The 21,882-nt window shown below is 49.6% G+C and overlaps 34 non-coding genes across 34 annotated transcripts; all 34 read right to left on the bottom strand.

Annotated features, from left to right (window-relative positions):
• Positions 1-3,307: 3,307 nt before the first annotated feature.
• Positions 3,308-3,389, bottom strand: Trnas-cga (transfer RNA serine (anticodon CGA)). Its single transcript has one exon. It is a non-coding gene; the product is annotated as a tRNA-Ser (tRNA).
• A 138-nt stretch (positions 3,390-3,527) lies between these two features.
• Trnak-uuu (transfer RNA lysine (anticodon UUU)) lies at positions 3,528-3,600 on the bottom strand. The gene has a single exon. It is a non-coding gene; the product is annotated as a tRNA-Lys (tRNA).
• Positions 3,601-3,954: 354 nt separating this feature from the next.
• Trnas-aga (transfer RNA serine (anticodon AGA)) lies at positions 3,955-4,036 on the bottom strand. Its single transcript has one exon. It is a non-coding gene; the product is annotated as a tRNA-Ser (tRNA).
• Positions 4,037-4,997: 961 nt separating this feature from the next.
• Trnak-uuu (transfer RNA lysine (anticodon UUU)) lies at positions 4,998-5,070 on the bottom strand. The gene has a single exon. It is a non-coding gene; the product is annotated as a tRNA-Lys (tRNA).
• A 354-nt stretch (positions 5,071-5,424) lies between these two features.
• Positions 5,425-5,506, bottom strand: Trnas-aga (transfer RNA serine (anticodon AGA)). Its single transcript has one exon. It is a non-coding gene; the product is annotated as a tRNA-Ser (tRNA).
• Positions 5,507-6,247: 741 nt separating this feature from the next.
• On the bottom strand, positions 6,248-6,329 carry Trnas-cga (transfer RNA serine (anticodon CGA)). Its single transcript has one exon. It is a non-coding gene; the product is annotated as a tRNA-Ser (tRNA).
• A 138-nt stretch (positions 6,330-6,467) lies between these two features.
• On the bottom strand, positions 6,468-6,541 carry Trnak-uuu (transfer RNA lysine (anticodon UUU)). The gene has a single exon. It is a non-coding gene; the product is annotated as a tRNA-Lys (tRNA).
• Positions 6,542-6,895: 354 nt separating this feature from the next.
• Trnas-aga (transfer RNA serine (anticodon AGA)) lies at positions 6,896-6,977 on the bottom strand. Its single transcript has one exon. It is a non-coding gene; the product is annotated as a tRNA-Ser (tRNA).
• A 741-nt stretch (positions 6,978-7,718) lies between these two features.
• On the bottom strand, positions 7,719-7,800 carry Trnas-cga (transfer RNA serine (anticodon CGA)). Its single transcript has one exon. It is a non-coding gene; the product is annotated as a tRNA-Ser (tRNA).
• A 741-nt stretch (positions 7,801-8,541) lies between these two features.
• Positions 8,542-8,623, bottom strand: Trnas-cga (transfer RNA serine (anticodon CGA)). Its single transcript has one exon. It is a non-coding gene; the product is annotated as a tRNA-Ser (tRNA).
• Positions 8,624-8,761: 138 nt separating this feature from the next.
• Trnak-uuu (transfer RNA lysine (anticodon UUU)) lies at positions 8,762-8,835 on the bottom strand. Its single transcript has one exon. It is a non-coding gene; the product is annotated as a tRNA-Lys (tRNA).
• Positions 8,836-9,189: 354 nt separating this feature from the next.
• Positions 9,190-9,271, bottom strand: Trnas-aga (transfer RNA serine (anticodon AGA)). Its single transcript has one exon. It is a non-coding gene; the product is annotated as a tRNA-Ser (tRNA).
• A 961-nt stretch (positions 9,272-10,232) lies between these two features.
• Positions 10,233-10,305, bottom strand: Trnak-uuu (transfer RNA lysine (anticodon UUU)). Its single transcript has one exon. It is a non-coding gene; the product is annotated as a tRNA-Lys (tRNA).
• A 354-nt stretch (positions 10,306-10,659) lies between these two features.
• On the bottom strand, positions 10,660-10,741 carry Trnas-aga (transfer RNA serine (anticodon AGA)). The gene has a single exon. It is a non-coding gene; the product is annotated as a tRNA-Ser (tRNA).
• A 741-nt stretch (positions 10,742-11,482) lies between these two features.
• Trnas-cga (transfer RNA serine (anticodon CGA)) lies at positions 11,483-11,564 on the bottom strand. The gene has a single exon. It is a non-coding gene; the product is annotated as a tRNA-Ser (tRNA).
• A 138-nt stretch (positions 11,565-11,702) lies between these two features.
• Trnak-uuu (transfer RNA lysine (anticodon UUU)) lies at positions 11,703-11,776 on the bottom strand. The gene has a single exon. It is a non-coding gene; the product is annotated as a tRNA-Lys (tRNA).
• A 354-nt stretch (positions 11,777-12,130) lies between these two features.
• Trnas-aga (transfer RNA serine (anticodon AGA)) lies at positions 12,131-12,212 on the bottom strand. The gene has a single exon. It is a non-coding gene; the product is annotated as a tRNA-Ser (tRNA).
• Positions 12,213-12,953: 741 nt separating this feature from the next.
• On the bottom strand, positions 12,954-13,035 carry Trnas-cga (transfer RNA serine (anticodon CGA)). Its single transcript has one exon. It is a non-coding gene; the product is annotated as a tRNA-Ser (tRNA).
• Positions 13,036-13,173: 138 nt separating this feature from the next.
• On the bottom strand, positions 13,174-13,246 carry Trnak-uuu (transfer RNA lysine (anticodon UUU)). Its single transcript has one exon. It is a non-coding gene; the product is annotated as a tRNA-Lys (tRNA).
• Positions 13,247-13,600: 354 nt separating this feature from the next.
• Positions 13,601-13,682, bottom strand: Trnas-aga (transfer RNA serine (anticodon AGA)). Its single transcript has one exon. It is a non-coding gene; the product is annotated as a tRNA-Ser (tRNA).
• A 741-nt stretch (positions 13,683-14,423) lies between these two features.
• Positions 14,424-14,505, bottom strand: Trnas-cga (transfer RNA serine (anticodon CGA)). Its single transcript has one exon. It is a non-coding gene; the product is annotated as a tRNA-Ser (tRNA).
• Positions 14,506-14,643: 138 nt separating this feature from the next.
• Trnak-uuu (transfer RNA lysine (anticodon UUU)) lies at positions 14,644-14,717 on the bottom strand. Its single transcript has one exon. It is a non-coding gene; the product is annotated as a tRNA-Lys (tRNA).
• Positions 14,718-15,071: 354 nt separating this feature from the next.
• On the bottom strand, positions 15,072-15,153 carry Trnas-aga (transfer RNA serine (anticodon AGA)). The gene has a single exon. It is a non-coding gene; the product is annotated as a tRNA-Ser (tRNA).
• Positions 15,154-15,894: 741 nt separating this feature from the next.
• On the bottom strand, positions 15,895-15,976 carry Trnas-cga (transfer RNA serine (anticodon CGA)). The gene has a single exon. It is a non-coding gene; the product is annotated as a tRNA-Ser (tRNA).
• Positions 15,977-16,114: 138 nt separating this feature from the next.
• Trnak-uuu (transfer RNA lysine (anticodon UUU)) lies at positions 16,115-16,187 on the bottom strand. Its single transcript has one exon. It is a non-coding gene; the product is annotated as a tRNA-Lys (tRNA).
• Positions 16,188-16,541: 354 nt separating this feature from the next.
• On the bottom strand, positions 16,542-16,623 carry Trnas-aga (transfer RNA serine (anticodon AGA)). The gene has a single exon. It is a non-coding gene; the product is annotated as a tRNA-Ser (tRNA).
• A 741-nt stretch (positions 16,624-17,364) lies between these two features.
• Trnas-cga (transfer RNA serine (anticodon CGA)) lies at positions 17,365-17,446 on the bottom strand. The gene has a single exon. It is a non-coding gene; the product is annotated as a tRNA-Ser (tRNA).
• A 138-nt stretch (positions 17,447-17,584) lies between these two features.
• On the bottom strand, positions 17,585-17,657 carry Trnak-uuu (transfer RNA lysine (anticodon UUU)). Its single transcript has one exon. It is a non-coding gene; the product is annotated as a tRNA-Lys (tRNA).
• A 354-nt stretch (positions 17,658-18,011) lies between these two features.
• On the bottom strand, positions 18,012-18,093 carry Trnas-aga (transfer RNA serine (anticodon AGA)). Its single transcript has one exon. It is a non-coding gene; the product is annotated as a tRNA-Ser (tRNA).
• Positions 18,094-19,054: 961 nt separating this feature from the next.
• On the bottom strand, positions 19,055-19,127 carry Trnak-uuu (transfer RNA lysine (anticodon UUU)). Its single transcript has one exon. It is a non-coding gene; the product is annotated as a tRNA-Lys (tRNA).
• Positions 19,128-19,481: 354 nt separating this feature from the next.
• Trnas-aga (transfer RNA serine (anticodon AGA)) lies at positions 19,482-19,563 on the bottom strand. The gene has a single exon. It is a non-coding gene; the product is annotated as a tRNA-Ser (tRNA).
• A 961-nt stretch (positions 19,564-20,524) lies between these two features.
• Trnak-uuu (transfer RNA lysine (anticodon UUU)) lies at positions 20,525-20,597 on the bottom strand. Its single transcript has one exon. It is a non-coding gene; the product is annotated as a tRNA-Lys (tRNA).
• Positions 20,598-20,951: 354 nt separating this feature from the next.
• Positions 20,952-21,033, bottom strand: Trnas-aga (transfer RNA serine (anticodon AGA)). Its single transcript has one exon. It is a non-coding gene; the product is annotated as a tRNA-Ser (tRNA).
• Positions 21,034-21,774: 741 nt separating this feature from the next.
• Trnas-cga (transfer RNA serine (anticodon CGA)) lies at positions 21,775-21,856 on the bottom strand. The gene has a single exon. It is a non-coding gene; the product is annotated as a tRNA-Ser (tRNA).
• Between the last annotated feature and the right edge of the window lie 26 nt (positions 21,857-21,882).

The raw sequence follows: 21,882 nt of genomic DNA, 5'->3' as shown, positions 1-21,882 counted from the left end.
CGTATTTTATGGATGCACACAGCTAGAATGCTACAAATGTGAGACCCCATATTTCGATCGTGATCAAATGCCATGCACTTGTCCTGTGATACGAGGTATTGGAGAGAACGTATACTGAGGAACCAATGCGGAAACGTAGTATGTGGAAATCTCATAAGATGGCCGCTCGCAACCACACTAAGTGGACGTATCAAGCACTGACATGATCAAATACATGTAGGCTGTAGATATAGAGAGCATGAATGATTAATTATAACTGTCTAGAGCCTTCGTTCAGCTGAACGAGTCACTGCACAAGCTTACATTTCGCAACGAACCAGCAGATAACTGCTTTCCTTACTTTGATCACGAAGTAAATGGCAAAGAAACAAAATTCCGCAATGACCAGCTGATAACAGCATTCATTAGTTTGATGACAAAGTAGATGACAAAGAGTTAGAACGCAACTGATTATTTTGCTCGGGAATATGGAAATTTGTTTAGTGAAACGATCTAAGATCTAAAATTTTACGTCGTCATGGAAACAATGCTAGCATAAATTGCTCTTGCAACATGTTGCAATTCTTAGAATTGAAGGACTTGAAAGATGATGTATATTGTAATTAAAATGTATTTCAACATGGACATGAACAAAAGTAAAATGAGGGTAATATAATGCAGTTGAATTAAATCAGATTAAGCTGAGGGAATTAAATTAGGAAATGAGACACAGAAAATAGACGGGAAGTTTTGATGTTTGGCCTTCGAAATAACGGACGATGACCGAAGTACAGAGGGTGTAAACTACGGAGTATCAGTATCAAGTACAATGTTTGTGATAAAGAGGATTTATCAACATTGAACATACGAGTGTTAGGAAGTGTTTTCTGAGGATACCTGTATACTAGTGGAAGGTGGGCAGCAAACAGTTCAGGCAAGAAAAGACTAGAAGCTTCTGAAAGGACACAGCATAGGAGAATTCTGAAGATAGGTTGAGTGGATAGGAAGAGGTACTGCATGAAACTGGGGAGAAAAAATACAAAGCATAACTTAACTCACAAGACTCCGTTCACAGGACATCCTGAGGCATCAAAAATTTGTCAATATGGTAATGGAGGAAAGTGTGCGTATGTATGTGTTGGGGGTTGGAGGACAAGGGCTGGGGATAAAAGTAATAGAAGACGACCAAGGTTTAAGTGCCCTAAGCAAGGCTTGCACAGAATAAACTTTCGTGGAGGACTGCATCAAACGAGTCTTCGGGCAGAAGACCACAACAGAAGCAAGATTATCTTGACACTGAACCTTTCTGTTAGTACTATGATAAGCACCAATGCACGTTGTCAATAGACTTCTGTTGTTCCAGTACATATATGATTGTTATAACATTACTGTATTCAGCGTTATCAGTAACTCTTGCTGATGTATTTATAGAGCTATCAGGCAATATATTAGTCACCTCTTTAAAAGAACATACATCACCCCTTCCTTCGGTACACATTGATTGGTGTAGAAATGGTACCAGGAGGTAAGGCACTCTGCGGCTGACAAAAGTCTTTCATTGCATTGGTTTGTATGTGTCAGTTTCGGCAATGAGCACAGTAGGTTGTGTCGACGAGAAGATGTGGCACAATGGCAGAAATCAGCTGTCGTGTTTTGTCGTGCCCATGACTGCACCATGCATTAATTTTGCCGATTTGTTGGTGTATCAATAGGGACAGTGCAACGCATCTGTAAGCAAAGGTCTAGCAGCCACATCCCTATAACATGGGGTAAAGAACAGTAGTCGGAAAAAGTTGATAACCAACAGGAACTGCAGACGAGCGCAACGCCTTGTCACTGAAAATCCATGTCAGCCTCTACCAGAATTTGCTGCTGACGATGAATACAGGTCCACCTTAACCACTTTACGAGGTTACCTTGTGAAAAAAAGATATGCAGTGGATATTTTGAGTCAGGTACCTTGCAAAAGATCGTTGCTCGTATCGGCACATAAAACCAAATAACATAGATAACAAAAACTAACTGATTGTGCTTCGACGAGTCGCGACTTTGCGTCTTTTCTAATTATGCAATTATCTTTGTCGGCCCCGTTAAGGCGTTCACCCCACAATGTGTATGGGTAAACAATCAACGGATTCACTTCTCATACATGAAATTTTTTAAAATATGAGAATTTTAAAAGTTTAGGTTGCGTTACATCCAGTGACGACATCTTTGACAAAACTGTTGGGACCAAAGAAGTGATGGCTTAACAAGCGACGAAGTCCCTACATGCACTAAACTGGAATAATAGTGTTAATCAACAGAACAGAAAAAGGAAATTCCATAGGATTATTGAGAATATAGTTACGTATGATGCAGAAATATCGCCATTTACGACTTGTTTTACAGAAGGGACAAGATCAGGACAGCGGAAACACGTCTTATGAGACGATTCCTGCAGGTCATCTGTGAAATGAGTCCAAACAAAAAGAAATTAAAAGTTGGAACTAAAACAGTTGATTATTAGCAGACTGGGGAATAAAACTACGCTCCCAGAGGGAATCTGATTTCTAGTCAGACGCCTTAACCAGTCGGCCACGACTGCCGGCCGCAGATGCGTGTCTCTACAAGTGCAACTGCTCGTCTACAAGCAATCTGATGGCAGAGCGCGACATGGCCTCACTCGTTTCTGTAGTGCTTTCGTTGCCAGCACGTTAGCTGTTTAGACAGTGTATTAGTTTTCGCCTGGACGGGGGCTTGAAGCCGGGACCCTTTGGTTGAAGGCCTAGCGCTCTACCGACTGAGCCGTCCGGTCCCTCGGCCGAGCGTTCTAGTACATGCTGCATGGTGTGCGAGTGATTCGCGTGTCGTAATTATTGGCTTATGGCTACAATGGCGACTTCACCGACTTCCCACTGACGCACCGCTGACGCTAGTTTTCTGTCGTCTTAAACGACGGACATACTTGCAAGCAGCTGCGAGATCTTAAGAAAAGAAACGCTGCCCCACTGCTTTTGCCGCACTCGAATGAATGGAACTGCGATTCTTAAAAAGAAATGAATGCCCGCTCTGTCCAACACTTTAGAGCACATCTGTGTACTCTCGAACACGGCGACGGCGTGACAAAAGGACGGGGGCGCGTTCGTGGGCCTGCGACTGATTTCTGCAGTACTAGCGTCCGTGCGAGGTGAACCGATAGCCACAACAGACTGCGGCCGTCGCGAAACAGTATTCTTAAACATAAATTTCCGTCTTGTTGAGAATGGTGTCACTGGTTTGGATCCGCATTCACCCACGCATGTCACATGTGTGCGAAAATTTCTGCTCGTTTTTATGCAAAATCGCACGCAGCCTGTAGGATTCGAACCTACGCTCCCAGAGGGGATGTGATTTCGAGTCCGACGCCTTAACCACTCGGCCACGACTGCCAGTATCGCAAGACCCTCCCGATACATGCAACTGCTACCGTTTAAAGCACTGCAGTGCCAGGAAACGGCGTAGCTGCATTCTTTTCCGTAGTGCTTACACCGCTACTAGACGTGCGGCTACCAAAGTATTAAAATTTCCGCCCGAACAGGGACTTGAACCCTGGACCCTTAGGTTAAAAGCCTAATGCTCTACCGACTGAGCTATCCGGGCTCACATTACATGAGCACCCCTCCCACTACGTATACTGACACATTGCCTCATGTCCTTTACTGTTGGGTAACCGTTGCGTGGAGCTGTTACCATTTAAACGTCGTCTGACTGCTGTCTATAAACTCATTACGCTAGGCTCGTAACAGACTATCGAAGAAAGCTGACACACGATGTGAAGTCAAATTGCAGCAGTTTGTACGTCTCATATGTTACAGCAGAGGAGCTACGTGTTTTGTCGACACTCACTGGACAATTGTAAAATTCACAAGCTTCTCGAATGCAGTGTTTCCCACGTATTCGCTCATTTCACGGTTCCGTTGGAGATGTTCTTCACCTCTTGACACAAAAAAGAAACGCAGTCGGTAGGACTCGAACCTACGCTCCCAGAGGGAACCTGATTTCTAGTCAGACGCCTTAACCACTCGGCCACGACTGCCGGTCGCAGAGGTGTGTCTCTACAAGTGCATCTGCTCCTTTACAAGCAATCTGATGGCAGAACGCGACATGGCCTCACTCGTTTCTGTAGTGCTTTCGTTGCCAGCACGTTAGCTGTTTAGACAGTGTATTGGTTTTCGCCTGGACGGGGGCTTGAACCCGGGACCCTTTGGTTGAAGGTCTAGCGCTCTACCGACTGAGCCGTCCGGTCCCTCGGCCGAGCGTTCTAGTACATGCTGCATGGTGTGCGAGTGATTCGCGTGTCGTAATTATTGGCTTATGGCTACAATGGCGACTTCACCGACTTCCCACTGACGCACCGCTGACGCTAGTTTTCTGTCGTCTTAAACGACGGACATACTTGCAAGCAGCTGCGAGATCTTAAGAAAAGAAACGCTGCCCCACTGCTTTTGCCGCACTCGAATGAATGGAACTGCGATTCTTAAAAAGAAATGAATGCCCGCTCTGTCCAACACTTTAGAGCACATCTGTGTACTCTCGAACACGGCGACGGCGCGACAAAAGGACGGGGGCGCGTTCGTGGGCCTGCGACTGATTTCTGCAGTACTAGCGTCCGTGCGAGGTGAACCGATAGCCACAACAGACTGCGGCCGTCGCGAAACAGTATTCTTAAACATAAATTTCCGTCTTGTTGAGAATGGTGTCACTGGTTTGGATCCGCATTCACCCACGCATGTCACATGTGTGCGAAAATTTCTGCTCGTTTTTATGCAAAATCGCACGCAGCCTGTAGAATTCGAACCTACGCTCCCAGAGGGGATGTGATTTCGAGTCCGACGCCTTAACCACTCGGCCACGACTGCCAGTATCGCAAGACCCTCCCGATACATGCAACTGCTACCGTTTAAAGCACTGCAGTGCCAGGAAACGGCGTAGCTGCATTCTTTTCCGTAGTGCTTACACCGCTACTAGACGTGCGGCTACCAAAGTATTAAAATTTCCGCCCGAACAGGGACTTGAACCCTGGACCCTCAGGTTAAAAGGCTAATGCTCTACCGACTGAGCTATCCGGGCTCACATTACATGAGCGCCCCTCCCACTACGCATACTGACACATTGCCTCATGTCCTTTACTGTTGGGTAACCGTTGCGTGGAGCTGTTACCAATTAAACGTCGTCTGACTGCTGTCTATAAACTCATTACGCTAGGCTCGTAACAGACTATCGAAGAAAGCTGACACACGATGTGAAGTCAAATTGCAGCAGTTTGTACGTCTCATATGTTACAGCAGAGGAGCTACGTGTTTTGTCGACACTCACTGGACAATTGTAAAATTCACAAGCTTCTCGAATGCAGTGTTTCCCACGTATTCGCTCATTTCACGGTTCCGTTGGAGATGTTCTTCACCTCTTGACACAAAAAAGAAACGCAGTCGGTATGACTCGAACCTACGCTCCCAGAGGGAATCTGATTTCTAGTCAGACGCCTTAACCACTCGGCCACGACTGCCGGTCGCAGAGGTGTGTCTCTACAAGTGCATCTGCTCCTTTACAAGCAATCTGATGGCAGAACGCGACATGGCCTCACTCGTTTCTGTAGTGCTTTCGTTGCCAGCACGTTAGCTGTTTAGACAGTGTATTGGTTTTCGCCTGGACGGGGGCTTGAACCCGGGACCCTTTGGTTGAAGGTCTAGCGCTCTACCGACTGAGCCGTCCGGTCCCTCGGCCGAGCGTTCTAGTACATGCTGCATGGTGTGCGAGTGATTCGCGTGTCGTAATTATTGGCTTATGGCTCCAATGGCGACTTCACCGACTTCCCACTGACGCACCGCTGACGCTAGTTTTCTGTCGTCTTAAACGACGGACATACTTGCAAGCAGCTGCGAGATCTTAAGAAAAGAAACGCTGCCCCACTGCTTTTGCCGCACTCGAATGAATGGAACTGCGATTCTTAAAAAGAAATGAATGCCCGCTCTGTCCAACACTTTAGAGCACATCTGTGTACTCTCGAACACGGCGACGGCGCGACAAAAGGACGGGGGCGCGTTCGTGGGCCTGCGACTGATTTCTGCAGTACTAGCGTCCGTGCGAGGTGAACCGATAGCCACAACAGACTGCGGCCGTCGCGAAACAGTATTCTTAAACATAAATTTCCGTCTTGTTGAGAATGGTGTCACTGGTTTGGATCCGCATTCACCCACGCATGTCACATGTGTGCGAAAATTTCTGCTCGTTTTTATGCAAAATCGCACGCAGCCTGTAGGATTCGAACCTACGCTCCCAGAGGGGATGTGATTTCGAGTCCGACGCCTTAACCACTCGGCCACGACTGCCAGTATCGCAAGACCCTCCCGATACATGCAACTGCTACCGTTTAAAGCACTGCAGTGCCAGGAAACGGCGTAGCTGCATTCTTTTCCGTAGTGCTTACACCGCTACTAGACGTGCGGCTACCAAAGTATTAAAATTTCCGCCCGAACAGGGACTTGAACCCTGGACCCTCAGGTTAAAAGGCTAATGCTCTACCGACTGAGACTATCCGGGCTCACATTACATGAGCGCCCCTCCCACTACGCATACTGACACATTGCCTCATGTCCTTTACTGTTGGGTAACCGTTGCGTGGAGCTGTTACCAATTAAACGTCGTCTGACTGCTGTCTATAAACTCATTACGCTAGGCTCGTAACAGACTATCGAAGAAAGCTGACACACGATGTGAAGTCAAATTGCAGCAGTTTGTACGTCTCATATGTTACAGCAGAGGAGCTACGTGTTTTGTCGACACTCACTGGACAATTGTAAAATTCACAAGCTTCTCGAATGCAGTGTTTCCCACGTATTCGCTCATTTCACGGTTCCGTTGGAGATGTTCTTCACCTCTTGACACAAAAAAGAAACGCAGTCGGTATGACTCGAACCTACGCTCCCAGAGGGAATCTGATTTCTAGTCAGACGCCTTAACCACTCGGCCACGACTGCCGGTCGCAGAGGTGTGTCTCTACAAGTGCATCTGCTCCTTTACAAGCAATCTGATGGCAGAACGCGACATGGCCTCACTCGTTTCTGTAGTGCTTTCGTTGCCAGCACGTTAGCTGTTTAGACAGTGTATTGGTTTTCGCCTGGACGGGGGCTTGAACCCGGGACCCTTTGGTTGAAGGTCTAGCGCTCTACCGACTGAGCCGTCCGGTCCCTTGGCCGAGCGTTCTAGTACATGCTGCATGGTGTGCGAGTGATTCGCGTGTCGTAATTATTGGCTTATGGCTACAATGGCGACTTCACCGACTTCCCACTGACGCACCGCTGACGCTAGTTTTCTGTCGTCTTAAACGACGGACATACTTGCAAGCAGCTGCGAGATCTTAAGAAAAGAAACGCTGCCCCACTGCTTTTGCCGCACTCGAATGAATGGAACTGCGATTCTTAAAAAGAAATGAATGCCCGCTCTGTCCAACACTTTAGAGCACATCTGTGTACTCTCGAACACGGCGACGGCGTGACAAAAGGACGGGGGCGCGTTCGTGGGCCTGCGACTGATTTCTGCAGTACTAGCGTCCGTGCGAGGTGAACCGATAGCCACAACAGACTGCGGCCGTCGCGAAACAGTATTCTTAAACATAAATTTCCGTCTTGTTGAGAATGGTGTCACTGGTTTGGATCCGCATTCACCCACGCATGTCACATGTGTGCGAAAATTTCTGCTCGTTTTTATGCAAAATCGCACGCAGCCTGTAGGATTCGAACCTACGCTCCCAGAGGGGATGTGATTTCGAGTCCGACGCCTTAACCACTCGGCCACGACTGCCGGTCGCAGAGGTGTGTCTCTACAAGTGCATCTGCTCCTTTACAAGCAATCTGATGGCAGAACGCGACATGGCCTCACTCGTTTCTGTAGTGCTTTCGTTGCCAGCACGTTAGCTGTTTAGACAGTGTATTGGTTTTCGCCTGGACGGGGGCTTGAACCCGGGACCCTTTGGTTGAAGGTCTAGCGCTCTACCGACTGAGCCGTCCGGTCCCTCGGCCGAGCGTTCTAGTACATGCTGCATGGTGTGCGAGTGATTCGCGTGTCGTAATTATTGGCTTATGGCTCCAATGGCGACTTCACCGACTTCCCACTGACGCACCGCTGACGCTAGTTTTCTGTCGTCTTAAACGACGGACATACTTGCAAGCAGCTGCGAGATCTTAAGAAAAGAAACGCTGCCCCACTGCTTTTGCCGCACTCGAATGAATGGAACTGCGATTCTTAAAAAGAAATGAATGCCCGCTCTGTCCAACACTTTAGAGCACATCTGTGTACTCTCGAACACGGCGACGGCGCGACAAAAGGACGGGGGCGCGTTCGTGGGCCTGCGACTGATTTCTGCAGTACTAGCGTCCGTGCGAGGTGAACCGATAGCCACAACAGACTGCGGCCGTCGCGAAACAGTATTCTTAAACATAAATTTCCGTCTTGTTGAGAATGGTGTCACTGGTTTGGATCCGCATTCACCCACGCATGTCACATGTGTGCGAAAATTTCTGCTCGTTTTTATGCAAAATCGCACGCAGCCTGTAGGATTCGAACCTACGCTCCCAGAGGGGATGTGATTTCGAGTCCGACGCCTTAACCACTCGGCCACGACTGCCAGTATCGCAAGACCCTCCCGATACATGCAACTGCTACCGTTTAAAGCACTGCAGTGCCAGGAAACGGCGTAGCTGCATTCTTTTCCGTAGTGCTTACACCGCTACTAGACGTGCGGCTACCAAAGTATTAAAATTTCCGCCCGAACAGGGACTTGAACCCTGGACCCTCAGGTTAAAAGGCTAATGCTCTACCGACTGAGACTATCCGGGCTCACATTACATGAGCGCCCCTCCCACTACGCATACTGACACATTGCCTCATGTCCTTTACTGTTGGGTAACCGTTGCGTGGAGCTGTTACCAATTAAACGTCGTCTGACTGCTGTCTATAAACTCATTACGCTAGGCTCGTAACAGACTATCGAAGAAAGCTGACACACGATGTGAAGTCAAATTGCAGCAGTTTGTACGTCTCATATGTTACAGCAGAGGAGCTACGTGTTTTGTCGACACTCACTGGACAATTGTAAAATTCACAAGCTTCTCGAATGCAGTGTTTCCCACGTATTCGCTCATTTCACGGTTCCGTTGGAGATGTTCTTCACCTCTTGACACAAAAAAGAAACGCAGTCGGTATGACTCGAACCTACGCTCCCAGAGGGAATCTGATTTCTAGTCAGACGCCTTAACCACTCGGCCACGACTGCCGGTCGCAGAGGTGTGTCTCTACAAGTGCATCTGCTCCTTTACAAGCAATCTGATGGCAGAACGCGACATGGCCTCACTCGTTTCTGTAGTGCTTTCGTTGCCAGCACGTTAGCTGTTTAGACAGTGTATTGGTTTTCGCCTGGACGGGGGCTTGAACCCGGGACCCTTTGGTTGAAGGTCTAGCGCTCTACCGACTGAGCCGTCCGGTCCCTTGGCCGAGCGTTCTAGTACATGCTGCATGGTGTGCGAGTGATTCGCGTGTCGTAATTATTGGCTTATGGCTACAATGGCGACTTCACCGACTTCCCACTGACGCACCGCTGACGCTAGTTTTCTGTCGTCTTAAACGACGGACATACTTGCAAGCAGCTGCGAGATCTTAAGAAAAGAAACGCTGCCCCACTGCTTTTGCCGCACTCGAATGAATGGAACTGCGATTCTTAAAAAGAAATGAATGCCCGCTCTGTCCAACACTTTAGAGCACATCTGTGTACTCTCGAACACGGCGACGGCGCGACAAAAGGACGGGGGCGCGTTCGTGGGCCTGCGACTGATTTCTGCAGTACTAGCGTCCGTGCGAGGTGAACCGATAGCCACAACAGACTGCGGCCGTCGCGAAACAGTATTCTTAAACATAAATTTCCGTCTTGTTGAGAATGGTGTCACTGGTTTGGATCCGCATTCACCCACGCATGTCACATGTGTGCGAAAATTTCTGCTCGTTTTTATGCAAAATCGCACGCAGCCTGTAGAATTCGAACCTACGCTCCCAGAGGGGATGTGATTTCGAGTCCGACGCCTTAACCACTCGGCCACGACTGCCAGTATCGCAAGACCCTCCCGATACATGCAACTGCTACCGTTTAAAGCACTGCAGTGCCAGGAAACGGCGTAGCTGCATTCTTTTCCGTAGTGCTTACACCGCTACTAGACGTGCGGCTACCAAAGTATTAAAATTTCCGCCCGAACAGGGACTTGAACCCTGGACCCTCAGGTTAAAAGGCTAATGCTCTACCGACTGAGCTATCCGGGCTCACATTACATGAGCGCCCCTCCCACTACGCATACTGACACATTGCCTCATGTCCTTTACTGTTGGGTAACCGTTGCGTGGAGCTGTTACCAATTAAACGTCGTCTGACTGCTGTCTATAAACTCATTACGCTAGGCTCGTAACAGACTATCGAAGAAAGCTGACACACGATGTGAAGTCAAATTGCAGCAGTTTGTACGTCTCATATGTTACAGCAGAGGAGCTACGTGTTTTGTCGACACTCACTGGACAATTGTAAAATTCACAAGCTTCTCGAATGCAGTGTTTCCCACGTATTCGCTCATTTCACGGTTCCGTTGGAGATGTTCTTCACCTCTTGACACAAAAAAGAAACGCAGTCGGTATGACTCGAACCTACGCTCCCAGAGGGAATCTGATTTCTAGTCAGACGCCTTAACCACTCGGCCACGACTGCCGGTCGCAGAGGTGTGTCTCTACAAGTGCATCTGCTCCTTTACAAGCAATCTGATGGCAGAACGCGACATGGCCTCACTCGTTTCTGTAGTGCTTTCGTTGCCAGCACGTTAGCTGTTTAGACAGTGTATTGGTTTTCGCCTGGACGGGGGCTTGAACCCGGGACCCTTTGGTTGAAGGTCTAGCGCTCTACCGACTGAGCCGTCCGGTCCCTCGGCCGAGCGTTCTAGTACATGCTGCATGGTGTGCGAGTGATTCGCGTGTCGTAATTATTGGCTTATGGCTCCAATGGCGACTTCACCGACTTCCCACTGACGCACCGCTGACGCTAGTTTTCTGTCGTCTTAAACGACGGACATACTTGCAAGCAGCTGCGAGATCTTAAGAAAAGAAACGCTGCCCCACTGCTTTTGCCGCACTCGAATGAATGGAACTGCGATTCTTAAAAAGAAATGAATGCCCGCTCTGTCCAACACTTTAGAGCACATCTGTGTACTCTCGAACACGGCGACGGCGCGACAAAAGGACGGGGGCGCGTTCGTGGGCCTGCGACTGATTTCTGCAGTACTAGCGTCCGTGCGAGGTGAACCGATAGCCACAACAGACTGCGGCCGTCGCGAAACAGTATTCTTAAACATAAATTTCCGTCTTGTTGAGAATGGTGTCACTGGTTTGGATCCGCATTCACCCACGCATGTCACATGTGTGCGAAAATTTCTGCTCGTTTTTATGCAAAATCGCACGCAGCCTGTAGGATTCGAACCTACGCTCCCAGAGGGGATGTGATTTCGAGTCCGACGCCTTAACCACTCGGCCACGACTGCCAGTATCGCAAGACCCTCCCGATACATGCAACTGCTACCGTTTAAAGCACTGCAGTGCCAGGAAACGGCGTAGCTGCATTCTTTTCCGTAGTGCTTACACCGCTACTAGACGTGCGGCTACCAAAGTATTAAAATTTCCGCCCGAACAGGGACTTGAACCCTGGACCCTCAGGTTAAAAGGCTAATGCTCTACCGACTGAGACTATCCGGGCTCACATTACATGAGCGCCCCTCCCACTACGCATACTGACACATTGCCTCATGTCCTTTACTGTTGGGTAACCGTTGCGTGGAGCTGTTACCAATTAAACGTCGTCTGACTGCTGTCTATAAACTCATTACGCTAGGCTCGTAACAGACTATCGAAGAAAGCTGACACACGATGTGAAGTCAAATTGCAGCAGTTTGTACGTCTCATATGTTACAGCAGAGGAGCTACGTGTTTTGTCGACACTCACTGGACAATTGTAAAATTCACAAGCTTCTCGAATGCAGTGTTTCCCACGTATTCGCTCATTTCACGGTTCCGTTGGAGATGTTCTTCACCTCTTGACACAAAAAAGAAACGCAGTCGGTATGACTCGAACCTACGCTCCCAGAGGGAATCTGATTTCTAGTCAGACGCCTTAACCACTCGGCCACGACTGCCGGTCGCAGAGGTGTGTCTCTACAAGTGCATCTGCTCCTTTACAAGCAATCTGATGGCAGAACGCGACATGGCCTCACTCGTTTCTGTAGTGCTTTCGTTGCCAGCACGTTAGCTGTTTAGACAGTGTATTGGTTTTCGCCTGGACGGGGGCTTGAACCCGGGACCCTTTGGTTGAAGGTCTAGCGCTCTACCGACTGAGCCGTCCGGTCCCTTGGCCGAGCGTTCTAGTACATGCTGCATGGTGTGCGAGTGATTCGCGTGTCGTAATTATTGGCTTATGGCTACAATGGCGACTTCACCGACTTCCCACTGACGCACCGCTGACGCTAGTTTTCTGTCGTCTTAAACGACGGACATACTTGCAAGCAGCTGCGAGATCTTAAGAAAAGAAACGCTGCCCCACTGCTTTTGCCGCACTCGAATGAATGGAACTGCGATTCTTAAAAAGAAATGAATGCCCGCTCTGTCCAACACTTTAGAGCACATCTGTGTACTCTCGAACACGGCGACGGCGTGACAAAAGGACGGGGGCGCGTTCGTGGGCCTGCGACTGATTTCTGCAGTACTAGCGTCCGTGCGAGGTGAACCGATAGCCACAACAGACTGCGGCCGTCGCGAAACAGTATTCTTAAACATAAATTTCCGTCTTGTTGAGAATGGTGTCACTGGTTTGGATCCGCATTCACCCACGCATGTCACATGTGTGCGAAAATTTCTGCTCGTTTTTATGCAAAATCGCACGCAGCCTGTAGGATTCGAACCTACGCTCCCAGAGGGGATGTGATTTCGAGTCCGACGCCTTAACCACTCGGCCACGACTGCCAGTATCGCAAGACCCTCCCGATACATGCAACTGCTACCGTTTAAAGCACTGCAGTGCCAGGAAACGGCGTAGCTGCATTCTTTTCCGTAGTGCTTACACCGCTACTAGACGTGCGGCTACCAAAGTATTAAAATTTCCGCCCGAACAGGGACTTGAACCCTGGACCCTTAGGTTAAAAGCCTAATGCTCTACCGACTGAGCTATCCGGGCTCACATTACATGAGCACCCCTCCCACTACGCATACTGACACATTGCCTCATGTCCTTTACTGTTGGGTAACCGTTGCGTGGAGCTGTTACCATTTAAACGTCGTCTGACTGCTGTCTATAAACTCATTACGCTAGGCTCGTAACAGACTATCGAAGAAAGCTGACACACGATGTGAAGTCAAATTGCAGCAGTTTGTACGTCTCATATGTTACAGCAGAGGAGCTACGTGTTATGTCGACACTCACTGGACAATTGTAAAATTCACAAGCTTCTCGAATGCAGTGTTTCCCACGTATTCGCTCATTTCACGGTTCCGTTGGAGATGTTCTTCACCTCTTGACACAAAAAAGAAACGCAGTCGGTATGACTCGAACCTACGCTCCCAGAGGGAATCTGATTTCTAGTCAGACGCCTTAACCACTCGGCCACGACTGCCGGTCGCAGAGGTGTGTCTCTACAAGTGCATCTGCTCCTTTACAAGCAATCTGATGGCAGAACGCGACATGGCCTCACTCGTTTCTGTAGTGCTTTCGTTGCCAGCACGTTAGCTGTTTAGACAGTGTATTGGTTTTCGCCTGGACGGGGGCTTGAACCCGGGACCCTTTGGTTGAAGGTCTAGCGCTCTACCGACTGAGCCGTCCGGTCCCTCGGCCGAGCGTTCTAGTACATGCTGCATGGTGTGCGAGTGATTCGCGTGTCGTAATTATTGGCTTATGGCTACAATGGCGACTTCACCGACTTCCCACTGACGCACCGCTGACGCTAGTTTTCTGTCGTCTTAAACGACGGACATACTTGCAAGCAGCTGCGAGATCTTAAGAAAAGAAACGCTGCCCCACTGCTTTTGCCGCACTCGAATGAATGGAACTGCGATTCTTAAAAAGAAATGAATGCCCGCTCTGTCCAACACTTTAGAGCACATCTGTGTACTCTCGAACACGGCGACGGCGTGACAAAAGGACGGGGGCGCGTTCGTGGGCCTGCGACTGATTTCTGCAGTACTAGCGTCCGTGCGAGGTGAACCGATAGCCACAACAGACTGCGGCCGTCGCGAAACAGTATTCTTAAACATAAATTTCCGTCTTGTTGAGAATGGTGTCACTGGTTTGGATCCGCATTCACCCACGCATGTCACATGTGTGCGAAAATTTCTGCTCGTTTTTATGCAAAATCGCACGCAGCCTGTAGGATTCGAACCTACGCTCCCAGAGGGGATGTGATTTCGAGTCCGACGCCTTAACCACTCGGCCACGACTGCCAGTATCGCAAGACCCTCCCGATACATGCAACTGCTACCGTTTAAAGCACTGCAGTGCCAGGAAACGGCGTAGCTGCATTCTTTTCCGTAGTGCTTACACCGCTACTAGACGTGCGGCTACCAAAGTATTAAAATTTCCGCCCGAACAGGGACTTGAACCCTGGACCCTCAGGTTAAAAGGCTAATGCTCTACCGACTGAGACTATCCGGGCTCACATTACATGAGCGCCCCTCCCACTACGCATACTGACACATTGCCTCATGTCCTTTACTGTTGGGTAACCGTTGCGTGGAGCTGTTACCAATTAAACGTCGTCTGACTGCTGTCTATAAACTCATTACGCTAGGCTCGTAACAGACTATCGAAGAAAGCTGACACACGATGTGAAGTCAAATTGCAGCAGTTTGTACGTCTCATATGTTACAGCAGAGGAGCTACGTGTTTTGTCGACACTCACTGGACAATTGTAAAATTCACAAGCTTCTCGAATGCAGTGTTTCCCACGTATTCGCTCATTTCACGGTTCCGTTGGAGATGTTCTTCACCTCTTGACACAAAAAAGAAACGCAGTCGGTATGACTCGAACCTACGCTCCCAGAGGGAATCTGATTTCTAGTCAGACGCCTTAACCACTCGGCCACGACTGCCGGTCGCAGAGGTGTGTCTCTACAAGTGCATCTGCTCCTTTACAAGCAATCTGATGGCAGAACGCGACATGGCCTCACTCGTTTCTGTAGTGCTTTCGTTGCCAGCACGTTAGCTGTTTAGACAGTGTATTGGTTTTCGCCTGGACGGGGGCTTGAACCCGGGACCCTTTGGTTGAAGGTCTAGCGCTCTACCGACTGAGCCGTCCGGTCCCTTGGCCGAGCGTTCTAGTACATGCTGCATGGTGTGCGAGTGATTCGCGTGTCGTAATTATTGGCTTATGGCTACAATGGCGACTTCACCGACTTCCCACTGACGCACCGCTGACGCTAGTTTTCTGTCGTCTTAAACGACGGACATACTTGCAAGCAGCTGCGAGATCTTAAGAAAAGAAACGCTGCCCCACTGCTTTTGCCGCACTCGAATGAATGGAACTGCGATTCTTAAAAAGAAATGAATGCCCGCTCTGTCCAACACTTTAGAGCACATCTGTGTACTCTCGAACACGGCGACGGCGTGACAAAAGGACGGGGGCGCGTTCGTGGGCCTGCGACTGATTTCTGCAGTACTAGCGTCCGTGCGAGGTGAACCGATAGCCACAACAGACTGCGGCCGTCGCGAAACAGTATTCTTAAACATAAATTTCCGTCTTGTTGAGAATGGTGTCACTGGTTTGGATCCGCATTCACCCACGCATGTCACATGTGTGCGAAAATTTCTGCTCGTTTTTATGCAAAATCGCACGCAGCCTGTAGGATTCGAACCTACGCTCCCAGAGGGGATGTGATTTCGAGTCCGACGCCTTAACCACTCGGCCACGACTGCCAGTATCGCAAGACCCTCCCGATACATGCAACTGCTACCGTTTAAAGCACTGCAGTGCCAGGAAACGGCGTAGCTGCATTCTTTTCCGTAGTGCTTACACCGCTACTAGACGTGCGGCTACCAAAGTATTAAAATTTCCGCCCGAACAGGGACTTGAACCCTGGACCCTTAGGTTAAAAGCCTAATGCTCTACCGACTGAGCTATCCGGGCTCACATTACATGAGCACCCCTCCCACTACGCATACTGACACATTGCCTCATGTCCTTTACTGTTGGGTAACCGTTGCGTGGAGCTGTTACCATTTAAACGTCGTCTGACTGCTGTCTATAAACTCATTACGCTAGGCTCGTAACAGACTATCGAAGAAAGCTGACACACGATGTGAAGTCAAATTGCAGCAGTTTGTACGTCTCATATGTTACAGCAGAGGAGCTACGTGTTATGTCGACACTCACTGGACAATTGTAAAATTCACAAGCTTCTCGAATGCAGTGTTTCCCACGTATTCGCTCATTTCACGGTTCCGTTGGAGATGTTCTTCACCTCTTGACACAAAAAAGAAACGCAGTCGGTATGACTCGAACCTACGCTCCCAGAGGGAATCTGATTTCTAGTCAGACGCCTTAACCACTCGGCCACGACTGCCGGTCGCAGAGGTGTGTCTCTACAAGTGCATCTGCTCCTTTACAAGCAATCTGATGGCAGAACGCGACATGGCCTCACTCGTTTCTGTAGTGCTTTCGTTGCCAGCACGTTAGCTGTTTAGACAGTGTATTGGTTTTCGCCTGGACGGGGGCTTGAACCCGGGACCCTTTGGTTGAAGGTCTAGCGCTCTACCGACTGAGCCGTCCGGTCCCTCGGCCGAGCGTTCTAGTACATGCTGCATGGTGTGCGAGTGATTCGCGTGTCGTAATTATTGGCTTATGGCTACAATGGCGACTTCACCGACTTCCCACTGACGCACCGCTGACGCTAGTTTTCTGTCGTCTTAAACGACGGACATACTTGCAAGCAGCTGCGAGATCTTAAGAAAAGAAACGCTGCCCCACTGCTTTTGCCGCACTCGAATGAATGGAACTGCGATTCTTAAAAAGAAATGAATGCCCGCTCTGTCCAACACTTTAGAGCACATCTGTGTACTCTCGAACACGGCGACGGCGTGACAAAAGGACGGGGGCGCGTTCGTGGGCCTGCGACTGATTTCTGCAGTACTAGCGTCCGTGCGAGGTGAACCGATAGCCACAACAGACTGCGGCCGTCGCGAAACAGTATTCTTAAACATAAATTTCCGTCTTGTTGAGAATGGTGTCACTGGTTTGGATCCGCATTCACCCACGCATGTCACATGTGTGCGAAAATTTCTGCTCGTTTTTATGCAAAATCGCACGCAGCCTGTAGGATTCGAACCTACGCTCCCAGAGGGGATGTGATTTCGAGTCCGACGCCTTAACCACTCGGCCACGACTGCCAGTATCGCAAGACCCTCCCGATACATGCAACTGCTACCGTTTAAAGCACTGCAGTGCCAGGAAACGGCGTAGCTGCATTCTTTTCCGTAGTGCTTACACCGCTACTAGACGTGCGGCTACCAAAGTATTAAAATTTCCGCCCGAACAGGGACTTGAACCCTGGACCCTTAGGTTAAAAGCCTAATGCTCTACCGACTGAGCTATCCGGGCTCACATTACATGAGCACCCCTCCCACTACGCATACTGACACATTGCCTCATGTCCTTTACTGTTGGGTAACCGTTGCGTGGAGCTGTTACCATTTAAACGTCGTCTGACTGCTGTCTATAAACTCATTACGCTAGGCTCGTAACAGACTATCGAAGAAAGCTGACACACGATGTGAAGTCAAATTGCAGCAGTTTGTACGTCTCATATGTTACAGCAGAGGAGCTACGTGTTTTGTCGACACTCACTGGACAATTGTAAAATTCACAAGCTTCTCGAATGCAGTGTTTCCCACGTATTCGCTCATTTCACGGTTCCGTTGGAGATGTTCTTCACCTCTTGACACAAAAAAGAAACGCAGTCGGTATGACTCGAACCTACGCTCCCAGAGGGAATCTGATTTCTAGTCAGACGCCTTAACCACTCGGCGACGACTGCCGGTCGCAGAGGTGTGTCTCTACAAGTGCATCTGCTCCTTTACAAGCAATCTGATGGCAGAACGCGACATGGCCTCACTCGTTTCTGTAGTGCTTTCGTTGCCAGCACGTTAGCTGTTTAGACAGTGTATTGGTTTTCGCCTGGACGGGGGCTTGAACCCGGGACCCTTTGGTTGAAGGTCTAGCGCTCTACCGACTGAGCCGTCCGGTCCCTCGGCCGAGCGTTCTAGTACATGCTGCATGGTGTGCGAGTGATTCGCGTGTCGTAATTATTGGCTTATGGCTACAATGGCGACTTCACCGACTTCCCACTGACGCACCGCTGACGCTAGTTTTCTGTCGTCTTAAACGACGGACATACTTGCAAGCAGCTGCGAGATCTTAAGAAAAGAAACGCTGCCCCACTGCTTTTGCCGCACTCGAATGAATGGAACTGCGATTCTTAAAAAGAAATGAATGCCCGCTCTGTCCAACACTTTAGAGCACATCTGTGTACTCTCGAACACGGCGACGGCGCGACAAAAGGACGGGGGCGCGTTCGTGGGCCTGCGACTGATTTCTGCAGTACTAGCGTCCGTGCGAGGTGAACCGATAGCCACAACAGACTGCGGCCGTCGCGAAACAGTATTCTTAAACATAAATTTCCGTCTTGTTGAGAATGGTGTCACTGGTTTGGATCCGCATTCACCCACGCATGTCACATGTGTGCGAAAATTTCTGCTCGTTTTTATGCAAAATCGCACGCAGCCTGTAGAATTCGAACCTACGCTCCCAGAGGGGATGTGATTTCGAGTCCGACGCCTTAACCACTCGGCCACGACTGCCAGTATCGCAAGACCCTCCCGATACATGCAACTGCTACCGTTTAAAGCACTGCAGTGCCAGGAAACGGCGTAGCTGCATTCTTTTCCGTAGTGCTTACACCGCTACTAGACGTGCGGCTACCAAAGTATTAAAATTTCCGCCCGAACAGGGACTTGAACCCTGGACCCTCAGGTTAAAAGGCTAATGCTCTACCGACTGAGCTATCCGGGCTCACATTACATGAGCGCCCCTCCCACTACGCATACTGACACATTGCCTCATGTCCTTTACTGTTGGGTAACCGTTGCGTGGAGCTGTTACCAATTAAACGTCGTCTGACTGCTGTCTATAAACTCATTACGCTAGGCTCGTAACAGACTATCGAAGAAAGCTGACACACGATGTGAAGTCAAATTGCAGCAGTTTGTACGTCTCATATGTTACAGCAGAGGAGCTACGTGTTTTGTCGACACTCACTGGACAATTGTAAAATTCACAAGCTTCTCGAATGCAGTGTTTCCCACGTATTCGCTCATTTCACGGTTCCGTTGGAGATGTTCTTCACCTCTTGACACAAAAAAGAAACGCAGTCGGTATGACTCGAACCTACGCTCCCAGAGGGAATCTGATTTCTAGTCAGACGCCTTAACCACTCGGCCACGACTGCCGGTCGCAGAGGTGTGTCTCTACAAGTGCATCTGCTCCTTTACAAGCAATCTGATGGCAGAACGCGACATGGCCTCACTCGTTTCTGTAGTGCTTTCGTTGCCAGCACGTTAGCTGTTTAGACAGTGTATTGGTTTTCGCCTGGACGGGGGCTTGAACCCGGGACCCTTTGGTTGAAGGTCTAGCGCTCTACCGACTGAGCCGTCCGGTCCCTCGGCCGAGCGTTCTAGTACATGCTGCATGGTGTGCGAGTGATTCGCGTGTCGTAATTATTGGCTTATGGCTCCAATGGCGACTTCACCGACTTCCCACTGACGCACCGCTGACGCTAGTTTTCTGTCGTCTTAAACGACGGACATACTTGCAAGCAGCTGCGAGATCTTAAGAAAAGAAACGCTGCCCCACTGCTTTTGCCGCACTCGAATGAATGGAACTGCGATTCTTAAAAAGAAATGAATGCCCGCTCTGTCCAACACTTTAGAGCACATCTGTGTACTCTCGAACACGGCGACGGCGTGACAAAAGGACGGGGGCGCGTTCGTGGGCCTGCGACTGATTTCTGCAGTACTAGCGTCCGTGCGAGGTGAACCGATAGCCACAACAGACTGCGGCCGTCGCGAAACAGTATTCTTAAACATAAATTTCCGTCTTGTTGAGAATGGTGTCACTGGTTTGGATCCGCATTCACCCACGCATGTCACATGTGTGCGAAAATTTCTGCTCGTTTTTATGCAAAATCGCACGCAGCCTGTAGAATTCGAACCTACGCTCCCAGAGGGGATGTGATTTCGAGTCCGACGCCTTAACCACTCGGCCACGACTGCCAGTATCGCAAGACCCTCCCGATACATGCAACTGCTACCGTTTAAAGCACTGCAGTGCCAGGAAACGGCGTAGCTGCATTCTTTTCCGTAGTGCTTACACCGCTACTAGACGTGCGGCTACCAAAGTATTAAAATTTCCGCCCGAACAGGGACTTGAACCCTGGACCCTCAGGTTAAAAGGCTAATGCTCTACCGACTGAGCTATCCGGGCTCACATTACATGAGCGCCCCTCCCACTACGCATACTGACACATTGCCTCATGTCCTTTACTGTTGGGTAACCGTTGCGTGGAGCTGTTACCAATTAAACGTCGTCTGACTGCTGTCTATAAACTCATTACGCTAGGCTCGTAACAGACTATCGAAGAAAGCTGACACACGATGTGAAGTCAAATTGCAGCAGTTTGTACGTCTCATATGTTACAGCAGAGGAGCTACGTGTTTTGTCGACACTCACTGGACAATTGTAAAATTCACAAGCTTCTCGAATGCAGTGTTTCCCACGTATTCGCTCATTTCACGGTTCCGTTGGAGATGTTCTTCACCTCTTGACACAAAAAAGAAACGCAGTCGGTATGACTCGAACCTACGCTCCCAGAGGGAATCTGATTTCTAGTCAGACGCCTTAACCACTCGGCCACGACTGCCGGTCGCAGAGGTGTGTCTCTACAAGTGCATCTGCTCCTTTACAAGCAATCTGATGGCAGAACGCGACATGGCCTCACTCGTTTCTGTAGTGCTTTCGTTGCCAGCACGTTAGCTGTTTAGACAGTGTATTGGTTTTCGCCTGGACGGGGGCTTGAACCCGGGACCCTTTGGTTGAAGGTCTAGCGCTCTACCGACTGAGCCGTCCGGTCCCTCGGCCGAGCGTTCTAGTACATGCTGCATGGTGTGCGAGTGATTCGCGTGTCGTAATTATTGGCTTATGGCTCCAATGGCGACTTCACCGACTTCCCACTGACGCACCGCTGACGCTAGTTTTCTGTCGTCTTAAACGACGGACATACTTGCAAGCAGCTGCGAGATCTTAAGAAAAGAAACGCTGCCCCACTGCTTTTGCCGCACTCGAATGAATGGAACTGCGATTCTTAAAAAGAAATGAATGCCCGCTCTGTCCAACACTTTAGAGCACATCTGTGTACTCTCGAACACGGCGACGGCGTGACAAAAGGACGGGGGCGCGTTCGTGGGCCTGCGACTGATTTCTGCAGTACTAGCGTCCGTGCGAGGTGAACCGATAGCCACAACAGACTGCGGCCGTCGCGAAACAGTATTCTTAAACATAAATTTCCGTCTTGTTGAGAATGGTGTCACTGGTTTGGATCCGCATTCACCCACGCATGTCACATGTGTGCGAAAATTTCTGCTCGTTTTTATGCAAAATCGCACGCAGCCTGTAGGATTCGAACCTACGCTCCCAGAGGGGATGTGATTTCGAGTCCGACGCCTTAACCACTCGGCCACGACTGCCAGTATCGCAAGACCCTCCCGATACA

Source organism: Schistocerca cancellata, chromosome 3 (assembly GCF_023864275.1).
Source record: "Schistocerca cancellata isolate TAMUIC-IGC-003103 chromosome 3, iqSchCanc2.1, whole genome shotgun sequence".
Classification (NCBI taxonomy): Eukaryota; Metazoa; Arthropoda; class Insecta; order Orthoptera; family Acrididae; genus Schistocerca; species Schistocerca cancellata.
This window is presented reverse-complemented; position numbering and strand designations above follow the sequence as displayed.